The sequence below is a fragment of the Corvus hawaiiensis genome, chromosome 2 (assembly GCF_020740725.1).
Source record: "Corvus hawaiiensis isolate bCorHaw1 chromosome 2, bCorHaw1.pri.cur, whole genome shotgun sequence".
NCBI classification, from domain to species: Eukaryota; Metazoa; Chordata; class Aves; order Passeriformes; family Corvidae; genus Corvus; species Corvus hawaiiensis.
Window position 1 is genome coordinate 48,169,972 of NC_063214.1, and position 16,216 is coordinate 48,186,187.

Sequence of the window (16,216 nt, forward strand, 5' to 3'; positions counted from 1 at the left end):
GGGCAGAGGTTGGGCAATCACAGGACAGTCACACCCTCTGCTTTGCCTGGTTTGGCGTGATGACGTTATTTTCTGGGGCAGCAGGAAGATCTGTGGAGCACCTCTGGTTCATGAGGGATGCAATCTCCCATTTTTTTCTGCTGCTTTGAGTGCATGTCTGTGTGGTAATCTACAGTGTGGGGATTACTGAGCTGACTCAGGTTGTGGGAAGCCTTCTTGTCCCATGACACCTAAAGGTCCCCACTGAGTCTGTGCTAGACATGTTTGGGTTACGGGAGAACCTCTTTCTTCATCATCCAGCAAACCAGTTTTTCTCTTATGGAAGGACTCTTCCCATTTATCCCAACCTTCTGCCAAGCGATGAATGGACTCCTGCTTAATTTGTCCTGACAGTCATTGCCTTTGTCGTGTGCAATCCTGGCACTCAGAAGTTTGGATGGTTTGGACTGGTTTTTGGATGAGATAACATGGCCTGGCTATGATCTGCTGTGGCTGCAAACCTCCAGCCTCAGGAGTATCTTCCCACTGTGGGGTCTTCCTGCCTTGCTTTGTAGAGCGAAGAAGGGAGGTCACCCTTTGGAAACTGCCTTTTGTTCTTCCTTCCTTAACCTTGTGCAGCAAAACTGTCATCCTTCCACCATGGTCAGGATGTCCTGTGGCTGCAGGGAAGGAAAGATTTGCTTCTCAGCCATGAAAACAGATTTCCTTTGGTTGTAGATTATTCTCCACCTAGTGAAAACAGCCAGGAAATTTGTTTTGGACTATGGAGTTCAGCTTCTCTGTACAAGATTTTCAGCCTCTCATCTTGGCTGGGATTGGAGAGAGAGGAGAGAGGGGAGAGACCATCAACAGAATGGAACCACCGAAGTGCCCCTGACATAAAACATGAGACAAAATCCATATGAAAGCCAAGTGAAAGGCAGACACAAAGATACACTCTGCTCTGGTTATCTATGTGGTCTTCTGCCAAGAGGGTAGGAAGACTAGAAAAAAGGCTCAGGCAGGTATGAAATGGGATTGGAAACCATCTACAGCACAACCAAAATGGACACTTAAAAATGTGTAGAAGAAGTGATTCAGATTTTGATGCTGTCTTTTAATTTAGGATCGATGCCTGTGTAGATTACATGGCACATTTGCAGGAGGAGTACTCATGGAATATAGATGTTACCAGAGCAGGATAATTATTTCTATTTTGTGCCAAGCCAAAAGCCACGTTATAGAAAGGTTTTAAATGCAAGCTTAACAAAATTATTCAAATACAGAAATGAGAACAGGAAGGTTGATCAGTGTGTGAAGGATGATTCACATCTAACTTAGACTGCTTCCTTTTTTATGTGAGTTGCCCTAAATTTAGCAAAGAAAATCCTCTAACAGTAGTTTCAACCTGGGCAGCAAAGGCTTCAGCTATTGAGAAACCAGTGGTCTCCTGCAGAAAAAAAAGATGTGTAAATAATCCCCACCGGGAATTTTGGAGGGCAAGACCTGCTGACACTTAGCCACATGCCTGGTCTGGTGTTTCCGCAGTCTCCCTGCAGAAGATGGGGCTGCTCAAACCAAGCTCTGTTCTGGGCTGTTTCCCTGTGCCGCAGGGCTGATGCACTGCCCTGAAGTGCTCAGGATATGAGAGAGAAGCAGGGTGCCTACGAAGCCTTTTAGCTCTTCACAACCATAAACATTTCTGTTTAACTTCCAGAATCACTCTTCCCTCAGGGGAAACTGCTACTTGTTTCTCTTTTTCCTGTGGATGTGAGAGCAGGCCTGTTGCTACTGGCACTCCCTTCCCATGGATGCATTTTTCTTGGTTTAAGAGACTCTGAATTTTTAAAAGGGAAACCTGAGACTTTTTTATTAAAGCCTCCTGTATTTTATGTGAACAGAGGAGTTTTCTGAGTAAGTTTTACATCGTCAGGGCCTTGAGCATGAGGGGCTCCTTCTTTATCCAGTACTACATACACAATTCTGCTCTTTCTTCAGCCATGAAATAACCACACCAATGAGAAAATAAAAGTCATTGCCTACCTATAAAACAAGATTAATAGTAAATTAGCAAAACCAGACTACAAGGCAGAGCTAAATACCTGCTCTTCCCCTGGTTTTATGAGAGATGAGTCTTGCATGTAAAATCTACATCCCAAATGTAAGCAGGAAGGAGAGCTGCAAGGCGCAGATATCCGGAGGGGTTTGGGTTGTCAGGTCCTTCTGTGATGTTTCCCAGCACAGCCCATTTCCTACCAGGACCATCCTTACTCAGCAGCCTGGGACCCAGCTGATGCAACTGCTTGAGTGTCTCACCTCCAGAAGAGACCCTGCCTTCTTCTGGGGTGTAGAGCCTTGGCTGACACTTTTGGGAAATCACTCATCCGCTTGGCTTCCCTGCTCAGTTTCCCAGCCTAACCCCAGAGAACAAGTGTTCCCTGGGACTTTTCCTTGGGGAACCCTGTGGCATAAGGCAGGAGTCTTGAGAAAGAAAACTTTACATGAGCCACTTACGTTTGTGACCTGAATCTGTCCTCTTCCCCCTTTGCAAAGTCAGCGTGATGGTTTCACCTTGGCTATGGCTGGCTGGGGGCTGGTGGTGACGCTGAGCTTATACCTACAGGATTCCAGACTTCTCTGGAGCACTCCGAGTTCTCATCCGCAGCTCTTCTCCTGCAGGTGGAAAGCTTGCACTAATGGAAAGAATAATGGCACACATCAGACATAAACATGCTGAGGAGGGAGCAAAGGAACTTACTGAAAAAAACAAACCCTAACAAGTACAGAATACTAATTTTAAGTAGTAATTCACACATTACTTTGTGCTTAAGGGCAAAATTCATGCTGCCTAAGATACTTTCTCAAGTCTGCAATGCATGGCATTTGGAACACAGTAAATAGGTACATTTTAACACTTTTCATGTTCACAAAGATGTCTCTGTAACCCATACCACATCAGATATTCAAAAGGCAACAGCATAATATGGGAATACATTTTAGGGTTGTAAAGGAGATCCCAGAGGAGACCGATTCCTGCTCTCCCTCCCTGAGGGGTCCTGGCTGCCATTACAACCATATTGAGCAAGACGCAGGAGGAGATGTCCATTAACCCCCTAATTAAGTGCTGAGATGGCAGTCACAAGTCAGGGTGTGTCCAGAAGAGCCAGATGAACAACTGCAAAGAGCAGAAATCCCATTTGAATCCCACAGGGCTGTGGACAGTAGCTGTGGTAACAACACTGAGTTTTGATGCAGCTTTCCATTTCTGGAACTTAAAGAAGCCAATGGTAATTAACCAGCTAAATCTGCCATCAGGAGGCAGAAATTTCTGTTTTGGAACATGGCGGAAACAACCTGAGTGCCCTAACGTCAAGCAGCTGTCAGCAGAGGACAAGGAGACAGGCTTAAGGGCACCTTTGCCACAAGACCACTCATGTTTTATTGCAATTCCTTTTCTTTGTTTCCCGAAGTTCCGAGCAAAATGTGATTATAAATTCTGCTGCTGTCTGTCCTTCCCAGAGCTATGTACTGCAGGAGACCACAGTGAGGTGTATCCCACCTGATTTCCCTGCCAGGTACAACGATGCTCACATGCAGAGATGGAGATAGATGATGATGGTCTACTAAGCTGCTGTTTTTAGCATCTTCTCCATAGCCTCCCACCAGGACACCAGGGGGACAAATGACATTTCCAGCCATCCTCAAAGATTTTGGTAGAAGAACAAAGGATCTCTGAGCTGCTCTGCCCAAAGTCATGGCCACAGGAGTATCCAAGGCCTTGTTCTCTCATACAAGGACTAAAAGGTCCCAAGGAATGGGTGTTCCTTGGCCCCATGGGTTGCTTTGGCAGGTGCTGTAACACCTCTGCTCAGCTATCTGTACCCAGATCTCAGCATCCCCTGTTGATCATAGCCAAGACAGCATCCCATAAGAGGAAACTCTGGGAAAAAATTAATAGATATACAGAAGAACAGTAAAAATATAGAAACATTATCCAGGACTGGACTTTCAACATCCCTGGCTCATTACAATCCAAGTTCTCTTGAGGTCTTCACCAACAACCTCTCTCAGCATTAGCAGGAGCTAAATGTGTGGGAAAGAAACAAACCAAACATCTCAAAAATCAAATTACCATGCAAACTAGAAGGCAAAGAATATATTGCATGAGATAAATCTCCCTGTATAGAACTGCCAATGTGCAAAAATGAAACCAATTCATTTTCTAACAGACATCAGTGCAAATTTCAAACAACATTGAATTTTCACCTTTTCTCCTCCCTTTATTCTTTCTTCCCCATTTTCCCATCTAGATTTCATTTTGGTAAATATTTCTCCCTGTTGCTCAGATAACCGTATCTGATTGCAGAGACTTGAAGCATAACCGATGATGAAAGACGACCTGAGGGATATCGGAGTGCACACACCACAGGGGTGTGGACATAAACCCCTGAAATATGCTGGCAGTATGACCAGAGTCGTTCTACCTGTAGGTTAAGTCAAGATAAGAACTTGCCTGATGGTTGCAGACACAGGATTAGACAAAACCAATCCTTCATGCTTGTTAAAATCCACCAGGACTGTTGACTTGAGATGGGGCTGAGCTTGCAGGTTGGGGGGGTGAAAGGGGGGGGTCTATGCCTCACGTGTCTTTTGACACAAAATTTGGTAGTGACCCTCTATCCCAACAGTGTACTCCCAGCTGGGAGAGTGGGAGGAGAGGGTTAGCTGACCAGCCAGGACCAGGGGGTTTGCCCCAGGTGGGCTTTTCAGCTCAGGGCTGGCACTGTCACAGCAGGTCCTCCTGCACCTGGCTCACAGGCACCTCCGCCTCTTCATGGCAGGCTTCAATGTCACCCCACCCGGAGCACAAGGTCCCTGCTGGGTGCTGGGGTGCTGGGTGGTGGCAGTGGGAGTGGTGGCTGCCCCCCAGCAGCAGCCAGCCCTCCTGGGGAGTTACATAAAGGCAGTGGAACACTCTGCTCCAGGCACAGGCAGTGAGGCATGTGGTGAGTGGATGACTAATGGCCCCACACTGGCCTACTTAGAGCCGGGGCAGCTTCGCTACCTGCTGCTCTGGTGGGTCCCCACAGTGCTGACGAGCAGGGGAGAAGGATCACATCTTCCTGGAGTGGAGGGCAGGTGAAAAAAGCCTTCCCTCACTCAGAGATGCTGAGCAGGGTTCTCCCATTCATACGTGAGGAGGGCTTAGGTTTCACACAGGAAAGAAATAACCGGAAAATACAGCTGCAGCATGCGATCCAGCACTTCTTGCACTTCTTCCTCAGCACGTTCATACAGAACCATCTTAAAAATTATTTACAAATACCAAGCAAAGCTGAGGGCTCAACCATGCAATGCTGGTTATGGGTTTGCAGGATTTTACAGGGGTTGGCTAGTGGTAGGTTACCTCTTTGAAAAGCCAGGGCTGCTTGTGTCACCTGGAGAGTGTGAAGATCTCTACAAACAGCACAGGCAAGCAGAAGACATCAAATCAAAACCAGCTCCCACAGTGCATTTTTAATCCTGCATATTGTGCATAGTGGAAACAAAAAGTAATCTTAAAGTTGCCAAATGCTCTAATATAAATAGCTAATTAAAAAACCCTCCCAAACTATTAACAATAGAAAGTGTTCTTGACAATTAAAGTTTGCTTGATTTTTACCCCAGACCTCTGACTGTCAGATGCTGGCAGTACTGGAGCAGTGCCAGGTGAGCACACTCACTTTCGCATCACACAGCTCCTCCAGCACAGCCCAGGCAGGGTCTGTCTTGCCCCACCACAGCTGGAGTGTGGACAGGCACTGATGGAGAGCATCTCTCTGTGGATAGCTTGTGAATTTGAGAGGCTCAGGTATCCAGGGGAAGTCCCAGTGGAAAGCTATGGCCATAGACATATTGTTTTCAACACTGAAAAGCTATCTAATGTTTAACCCCTCGATTCACCTCTCCCTTTGGGTCTGTACCTCTGGCATTAATGCAGCTATTGTTCAGGTGTTTAAACTTTCCTTGCTCTCAATCAGCTCAGGAACTGTAAACACACTCTCCATCAGGTGTTAAGATGTCATGGGACAGCTGCTGCGTTTTTTCAGACTTTTAGACTCATTTTTAATGCTGAAATTCCTTATGGTGAGGCTGTTGCTTGGGCTGTGCAGCAGGACAGCAGCAGGCATCTGCTGCCAGCAGTGACACAGAGGAGTGCAGGGCTCGTCTGCCAGAGCAATGGAAAGGGAGCACTGCTCTACATGGGGCCATGTTTGTGCCACAGCAGTGGATATGCACAGCAAAGGAAGATTTTTTCCCTACAAACATGGGGCCAGGGCCTTGGCCATGGATTGCAGCTGGCAGGGAACACACAGCTCCTGGCTTAGGAAGAGAGCAGGGAGTGGAGGATGACTCACAGCCCAGCCCAGTCCTCCCTCCCTGCCAGCTACAAGTGCTGGGCAGCAGATTTCAGAAAGGAAGAGAAGGACAAAGCCACTTGTCATCCACTTCTGTGTCCTCCACTGATTCACTCTTTGCTCATCTAGACAGGGCTGAAAATAACAGCATGCAAAAGGAAGGGCAAGAGGTGCAGGCAGCCCAGGTGGGAGGTCTGAGTGTGCCAGAGTTTGCCTGGGATCACCACTGAGCCCAGTGTGGGTCACTCTGGCATGGCAGCAAATCAGTCTGAGGACTGGGAGAAGACAAGCCTCATCTTTACTCCTCTTAAAACAGAACTGAGCATTGATATGGTGTGATTTAATAGAGGCTAAAGATCTTTGAAAGAATTAATTGGAGTGCGGGGTCCTGGTCTGGACATGGTGCTTGCAGACCTGGACAAAGTGAGAAGCATTCAAGGAGCACAAGAATCAAGAGGATTATACACCAAGGGATTCAAAAGGAAAAACATGGCTCATTTAGTCCAAGGAAAGAATATTAGGAACGGAGATGGAAACAATCCTCTAACACATAAAGCCTTCTTGAGGAGATGATTGTTTTGTATTATCTGTGTAGACAAAAACATGAAGAAATCAGTTTTCCTTCTGCAACAAAGAGTGCTTTGACAACCTACTAGGGAACATTTCCAAGAGATAGAAGGTGTGGAGTGTGGGGAGAGGCTGGAGAATCCCTTTCCAGAAAGATTTTTCAGGAGTCCTTAGACAAACCTTGCTGTGATGTTTCCCTGCACTGCACTGAGTGCTTGTGGTGGGGGTCCAGCAGGGCTCCCTGGCAGGGGGGTGTCTCAGTGCCGAGGGGGAACCCAGCAATCCTGCCAGGTCTCCTCCTGGTTTCAATTTCATCGCCTCAAACGTGGCATTAAGTATTCTTGGCAAGAGTTGTGACTTGGCTTGAACAAGCATTTGATAAGACCCATAAAGCTAAACACAGATTACTGCTCTATAAGAAAGTGTTGAAGGGCAAATATGCCCCACTTTCTATGGTCTAAACCATGTTAATTCTCTAAGCACAATTCATAACACATCTGGAGCCAACTATTTCCATTTACTTATAAACAGTGTTAAGTGAGATACTGTTTTAATTTTGCTGAGCCAGACAGAGATAATACCCCCAGGAAACAGTTTAAGTCTGTAAAAAGTAAAAATGGCAGTGTAGGTTGCTAAGTGATAATGATTTGCAAAACATAAATACTTACACAAAGGAAGTGATTAATTCAGGACATTCTTTATATATCACCATTATAATCTTTTCAGCTGCAGCCCATTATGTACCTTTATCTCACAGCATACTCACTTTGTTTTACAACCAATCCTTTTAATCTGCCCGTTTTTTTCAAATTTACATCTTTAATTTACCTAGCCTTTTGCCAGCTGTAGCCATCCTCACTCCATGGAATGACATCCATGGACCCATTACACACAGGATTGGAGACATTTGCACTTGGACACCAAAGAGAGGTTCAAAGAATGGTTCCATGTACCAGTGTCTGTCCACATCTCCGTTGGTTATCATCCATGGAGGAGTCAGTGGTGCAGAGTCCATCCCCTGCAAACATGGCATCTGTCTGTTATTTATTAATTCCTGCTTAACAGCATTTTGCCCTTTGCCTTAGATGAAGACACGAGATGAGAGGCTGTAAATCTAAGGTGGAAGAACTGATGTTTGCAGAATAATGGAGAGTGTTGTCACTAATTTAAATATGTGTGCTATTTATACTGTCTTACATGCAGTGACCAAGGAACAGCATTCACATCTTCAATGGGACTATCTCTCCCAGTACCTAAATGCCAAATTGCTGCTCATGGAAATGAGAAGCACAGGAGCTCCTCAACTCTTTGGCTGCCCTTAGCACTTACCTCAGACAATGGCCCGAATGTTTGCTAATTCTTGAAAAAACTGCAATCTTGTTGAAACCTTCATTTTGTTTTATGACAGTGCTGTCATTTGAGTATCTGTATGACATGGTTTACCCTGTAAAGTGTTACCTCCTGAAGCAGATGCCTCTTGCAGGGAATGAGCAGCCCATGGCATCCCCAGCTCCTTGCCCAGCTGTTGGGGTTGACTGGCTCCTCCTTGCTCACTGCTGCCTTTAAAGTGATGTGAATCCACTGACGGCAACTTTCACCAAGGCTGCCTCCAATACTGACTCCCATCGTATCTCTAAGGAAGCACTGAGGTGACCTTCCACAAAATCAGGGAAGAGCAGTAAAACCTGCCAGTCGGTAGCTATTTGCACTCTCCTGGTTTTGCAGATTTTTTCTGATGTTCCAGTGGCCTTTCCCCACTAGTTTCACATCCATGTCCTGTTTCCGTCTCCTGTTCTCTCATCTGTCACAGCCTCAGTGTTGACAGTGATTCCTCCTCCCCTGGTTATTTCAACACCCCTTTGTCTTGACTTTATTTCCTATTTCCTTCACAACTTCCCCTTTCTAAAAGTTATGGGTATCTGCTCTCGTGATTTCTTCATCACTTTGTGCAATGGGGATGTCTCAGCAGCCCTGGCTTGCTCATACGCCGCCGGAAATTATCGTGTTATGTATTGTTTGTGTAGCTTTACCATGTTTCTGCAATGCCCACCACCACTTTATCTTGGATTGCTTCCTTGAGTATTTGTCTTGCTGTTTACAGTAAGTTTGGGGCTGGATTTTTTTGTGGGTTTGGGGTTTTTTTTCTTTGTCCAATGACCTAAAATGCTCCCAAAATAGCCCTTTGGAAACCACCTTCTCAGAGCTAGACTCTACTTACTGTGATCAAGTGTCACCCCACCCTTCTCTTCATCTTCCTCTTGGTCTCTTTAGATAAACTAATTTGTGGCTGCATGAGCATTGGGTGTATGCTTATATTAAGCATTAGGCCCTGTTGTATATTTTAATTGTTTCTAATTTGCATGTTTATAGGGATCAAGGATCTCTGATTTGTACTAACTATATCTGCATCATCTCCAAGAGATGTGTATCAGTCCTTTCCTAAAAGAACTCAAAGACCTCTGCAACTAAATAACTTGTTTAGTTGCTTAACTTACACTTAGGAAGACTTTAAAAAATCTAAGCTGTGGATCAAACTCTCTTGATACTTGTATTTTCAGCTACAGTGAGCTTCGTACAACCTTGTAAAAGCTTGAAAAATATTTTTTAATCTATTTCATAAGCAGTGAGTCCAAGAGGGTAGATAAGTATGTGAAGACAGTCTCCATGCCCACAAAAAGGAACAAAGCTGAAGACCAAGCAAACAGTTAAAATAACTGTCAGCCCAAATCATGGGCATCAGAAGGAGGAGATGTGGAAGTGTGAGCAGCAGGTGATAAATCTGCTTGGCCTATTGCTGTCTCAGGCTGACAGGGGATCAGATCCCAGTCAAGATTTTTTACTTGCCATGCTCGGGGCTGAGAACATGGCTTGAGTAAGTGACCTCTGCCAAGGTGCCACCCTCAGATCAGGCTCCTGTGTAGCTTTTGCAGCTGTTCCCTCTGCCACCTCCAATCCTCTTCCCCTGGGAGAGTGCATGACCCAGAGCACTGCTGGCCTCCACCGAGGAAAAAATGGGAATGCAAAGATGCAATTGAGCATTAAGTGGGCAACTGGAAAATGAGGGAGACCATACGGGACCTCCAAACATGCATGGATTAACAAAAATAAAAATACAGGGTAGTAGGGCAGGAACTGTAAAAAGGTACAAATGCAAAAAAAGAGGGCTGCTAGGACAAGGCACAAAGCAGAAAGAAACAGAGAGGGCCAGGAGCATTGCCCATCTTCCTGGGCAGTGAAGGGAGATGCTGACACAGATCTGAGGATCCCCCAGTGCAGCCTCCCTCTGTCTGGGATGTGCTGAGGGTGTTGTTCAGCCCTGTGCTATCTGTTGTGCTGTGTATTAGATTATGGCCAAAGGTGAAAATTTACTGTCATAAAATTTTCCCTAATAAATTTGCCTTCATTAAGTCAGCTTATGTTTTAATTGTGGAGACTATACTTTCTCCACCCAGTTACTGAGGTTTTCTCAGGTATGTAAACTGGGGATTTTAGCCAAGGGTGGAATTGTGTGAACTGTACCTGGTTCCATTCCAAACCAAGAAAAGATTAACAGAAGTAGAAGCATGTATTAGGCATTTCATAATTACTCACAAAAGGAATTAAAAAAGAGGAAGAGCTGTCACAGATTTGCCATAAGAGCTTTCTCCAGGTAAAATTGTTGGATATACCACTAAAAAACTCGTGAAAATAATAGTTCAAGTAACAATAATAGTAAGGGCTCCTTGAGAAAACCATGACTGGAAGGACAATATTTGCAAAACAGGCCTGGAAACCAGCAAAAATGTATCCCACTGCTGGGGAATATAAAGAAAGAATATGAAGTGAGAGCTGAAGGGAGTGAGGGCTCAGAAAAGCTACACCAGTGAGCACTGGTACATCCAACACACATCACTTGTGTGGGGTTTCTGCTTCTCAGGGAGGATGCAAGGAGTTGAAAAGGCAACAGGCAGGAGCCAGGGGTTGGAAGAGCTGCCCTGTGATGCTAAAAAAGGAATATAATGACCCACATTACAGGGACTGTGTTGACCACAAGGGTCCTGCTTCTACTGCCCTGTGCCTTTCAGATCCAAACAAAATCCCTGTGGTCTAAAAAGGCCTTCTGCCAGTAACTTTGATTTAAGGCTCACAGAGCAGTTGATCACCAATGATCTGAGCAGGCACTGAGTTGACAGATAAATACTGAGTCAGACATAAAATAGGGAGCAGCTTCATCTTGGAACCTATCATGAGATTAAATCGGAGAAGTTAAACATCGCTGTCAACAGAGAGGATTAGGAAAAGGCTTTGGTTTGCACTCCTGCACCTGCAGCACACAGCACTGTCCTGGGAGGAATGTGAGTCAGAGGAGATGCTGCCAATGGGCAGCTGAGCTGTGCCTGGGGATCTGCAATGTGCTGCAGGGGAACAATCAAAACAGGCGCTTAAAGACACCGGCCACGATGAAGCAGGGTTCGGATGGCCAGATCCAGAGTTTGGATCCCATCTATTGAGTGAAAATAATCAGTAGTCACCACAAAGAGTTTGCTTGTAGAGGCTGGAGTGGGAGGTTGGTACAACATCTGGATAGCAATTAATTAATTAATTAATTATTCATTTGTAGCTTTGAAATTAAAGATGACCCTCTGAGCAGCTGAGAAACATCAGTAATAAAGGGTCATCAGAAGAAACTAATGTGGAAAGAGAGGTGGATGGTGAATGGACATTTCAAAGAAAAGCTAAAAAAAAGGAAAAAGAACAAAGTGCAGAATATAACCATATGGCTACATGAGCTTGGAAATCATGCAAAGGATCATATATTTAAAAATAAGAGCTGGAAAATATGAGGTTTTGCTTCCCTCAGAGAAACTTCTCGAGGAAATGCACACTAAAAGGATGAGAAGCCACCAGAATAACACTGTTCCAGTGCTACTATTGAAAATAAGCTCACTGAGCATTGCCAAAAGTAAGGAACAGCTGTGATCTTAAAGCTAAACAAACCAGTATTCCCATGGTAGCTGAGATTTATTCTGGTCTTGGTGCTTTCCTGCTATAAACAAGGCAATCATGTGTTTTTCTAGAAGTCTCTCAACATTGCCTTAATTAGGCAGCTTCCAAATTACCTGGTTTTTGTACTACTCATAAATCATGAGCTTGGCCATGTTCAAGCCCTTCTTGTAGGCTCTAGCATCCATCACCTCTACCTTTTAACACGAATTTCAGAACCTTTGACACGACCACCAGAGGAAGGTCCTGCAAAAGAGCCCCATGCTGCTGACAGGTGAATATTTACCTCATGGAAAGTTCTCCATCTTTCCTCAGACTGAAGTAATGCCATCAGGTGGATGGCAGCTGGTGGTAACCCACATTAGGGAAAATCGGAAAAGCTGCAGCAGGGATCATGGAAAAGAGCTTGGACCAACACAGCACCAGGGCATATGAGTATCAGCTATTACAGGTAAACTATCTTGGAAGGAAGAAAAAATTATTTTACAGGTGAATAGTCTAAGTTTGTTAGCCTGGAAAATGGGTGAATGAGGATGAGCTGTTAACATCCATTTCCAGCTCTGCAGCGGGCTGTGGCTGGCTTCCCATGAGCTGGGCAGACTGACCTATACAGGCAGTACAGCCAAAACCCTTTTGCTACAGAAACAGGGCAGCAAGCCACACTGGAGGCCAGCACAGACTGATCTGGCCTAAGAAATTGAACAAAACCCAGGACTGTGGGCAAGGCTGCCCACGTTGCCTGTTTACTGACCTGCACCAGCACAGCCAGCAGCAGGGTGTCGGAGCAAAGTCCTTTTGGCAACATTCAAGAAACTCACTGGCAGCTTACAGGAGAGGCGGCTGGAAATTACACTTTCTTTTGCTCTTCATAGTCATGGGGACAGGACTGCCAACAGGGTGGACATAGCAGTAACTACCTGAGGCTACAGTCAGTGGCCACTGTCTGAACAGTTGTCATGGCAAGTTTTATGGCAGCACACTCCAGAGGAGTCTGGACTGTAATTTTTATAAGAAGGACCTTGAAACCAAAAGCTATTTTCAGGTGCAGTAAGCACTGTTCACACAGTGCAACCAACATGCACCTACCTCACTTTTACTGATGATTAAATATGTTTGCATCAATCCCTATCTACTGGTTTTCCTAATAATAAACTATTAGGACACTCAGATCAGATTAAAGCATAGTATCTGTTTACTACTTAATTAAATCTGATTTTAATTGCAGTAATATAAATAATACCTTCCTATTGATAAGAAAAATTATATTTTCTATTTTTCTCTGCTGTCATATCCTTAGTTTTAGTAGCTTTTGCTTTGTAAACAACACACTGGAGTAATATGAGATGTCTCTTTCAGCAATTGAAGCTATATTCAGACTTCTGTAATCACCCTTTACTATGCACTGAAACAGATATTCATAGAGGGGAGGTGATGTTTGTAGTTAACTTTTCTTTCTAAAGAAGGAAAATCAAAAGCAAACAGAAACATTTCTGGTTTGTAGAAGTACAAAATGTGACTTCATGCTACTCCATAAACTTCAGTACAACATGGACAACAGGCACTGCTCATTCCATGAAATCACCTAGCTATGCAACTTGCTGTCCCCACTCGCCTGTGTGTTTGGAATGGCAAAATTACATCTTTCCATTACTGCATGGCTTTGAAATGTCATTGCTGAGTAGTATCAGGAAATCTGGTTTTGTGGTTGCAAGGTGCTCTGGAATGCGCAAAACCACACACTTCTGTGACTGCTGCCTTTGTGTTTTATTGGCAATTCCAGAAATGTGTTTTTAACTGCACAGAAATACTTTCTATATTACTCCTAAGGACTTAGTACGCAGATTTCACCCCATTAAGTAGGGCTTAAAAGAAAAAAAACAAGCTCCACATCAACACAGCTTGGAGTAAAACTGACTCATAAACAACAACCTCATTTTTTCAGTAATATCAGAGTCACAGTGAGGACTTTCCAGCCTCATCACTTTCTCCTTGGGCTGCCAGAAGATGCCTCCATTGTATTCCTTAGGAGCATTACCTGTTTAAGCAGACCAAGAATAAGCAACCATGGCTTGATGTGGAAAGCAGGTACCATTACAGTATTGGAAAAATTAGTGCAAGACCTGATGTTAAAGTTTAAACACATCGCGAATGGAAAGGAAAGTTTTCCCAATGTTTCAAATTACAGAGCCTTTTTAATGTTTCTATCAGAAAACATCTCCATTGTGATGACACAGAGGTGTTGGACCCTTATGGAGGCCTTGGGCAGTCTCTTAAAACTACACCAGTGTCATCATCTAGGCTTATGCTAAACAGATCAAACATCCAACTTACAGCTCTTATTGTATAGAATCTTTTAAAAAAAGTAAGTTCAGCACAAAGCTTCCCTGTATCCACATGGAACTATGGACTCTTAACTTTTCCATGTTAGACTATATTCTACTCACAGATAAAAGGAAACAAGTTTCTGGATGATTCTGCATCTTACACATCTCTGCTTCTTGTGAAAACAGAGGTGAAATCCAAGTACCAGGAAGAAGTCTACCAAGCCATGTGTTAAGATCTCCATTTCACACCCATGTTCAAGAAGAAATCTCATGCACAGTAAATGCTATTTTATTCCAAGCATGTCTCCATTTAAATGTTTGGTGAAGAGCAATCCATCCTTGCTAAAGGGACAAAGATCATCAGAGAGAGAGAAGGGAAAATGCTGAGGGATGTGCAACCCCATGGAGCATTTCTTTGAATACGTTAAGAAAATAAGTTATACTGTTCTGTAGAAAACTAGAACACTACTAGTTTCTTATGACCTCCCATTTATAATAGAAGAAGAGGTTTGTGTAGCCTTTCTAGAGAAGAAGGTTTGACCTGAAAAATGAACTGCAACAGATACCAGTCCATGGGTAAGTCCCTGCAAGTGATGTGCTCGAAGCTGCACCCCCGCTTAACTCTGAATAACATGCTGAAGGGAGGAACTCCGTTCTGTTTCTGAAATCACAGAAAAGAATAAATCCTTGGCTGTTGGCTTGGTACATACAAAGCCTTACCAAACCAAATGTGGGTTTTCCCCTGGGGTCAGTTTTTGTCTTTCCACTCTGCAATAGCACCCACATGTGCTTGCACACACACTCTCACACTGAAGCTTGAGGGAACAGAGCAGATGAGCAGGCAGCTAGAGCAAACATACTCATTTACACTTGTTTACTCTAACTAGATCCAAATTAACTTGCGGAACACTCCCTTTGGGCCTGGTAGGCTGTTGAAAGCAGATCATTTGGTTTTCCTCCTGACAGTTCCAGTAATTGTAGGTTCCCATCTGCTGGGCTCCTCTTCTCATGGAGAGCTCCTGTCTTCTGTATCTCCATTCCCTGCAAGGGCACCTCAGTTACAGGTTCTCAAACACCTTTTTGTAACTCCATGCTATGGCAAAGCAATCCTGACATGGCACTGGCAGCAGATTTCATCTTTCAAGAAACAGACTGACAGCGACATCAGTTTGTCCCAAAATGATGTTTTTCTGTTTTTATACAAGCACCACAAGCACTTTTCCTGCTTCCCTAATGAAGCGCAGTTCACTCTGCCTAAAACATGGTATAGATAGGATAACAGTTTAATACCATTCCAATTAGATAATAGAGCAATCAGAAAAACGCTCACATTTTAACTTTCAAACTTAGCATGACTTAACAGAAGAACAGGGAAACTGCAGAATAGGGAAAGTAAATTAATACAGCTGCTTTGCAAGCTGCAAACTACTCCATTACACTCAGAGATTTCAGAAACAGAGGTACTGGACTTCCCTCAGTGAAGCAGGTGAGTATTTCCCTGCATCTCTCCTTCTTCCTATCTCACACATAATAGATGTTTTATTTTTAATGGCATGAAATCAAACACTTTGGTATGAACACATTGGACACTGCTTCCAATACGGAGCAGTAACTTAGAGTAAAATACATGCAATAAGGAAAACAATAAATACCAAATTGGTGAAACAAAGAAAAACACAGTGCAACAAAGACAGGGACTTAGAAAATTCTATAGGTGTAACCTGAATAAAAAAATACAGTATTTTAAAATATGCAATTGTGTAACAAAGAAACCACAAGACAAATTATTTCAAAATATCTCATAGTTTACCATAAAATAGTTGCTTGAACATTTAACTACTGCTCATTCTGTTGACAATCAAACAAAATAAATATCTGACTGTGTCTGGAGCAACATTTCTGATACAAAATTATCCAGAATCAAATAAAACTTGGAATCAGGAAAAGCAAGCCAGGAGGGAGCTT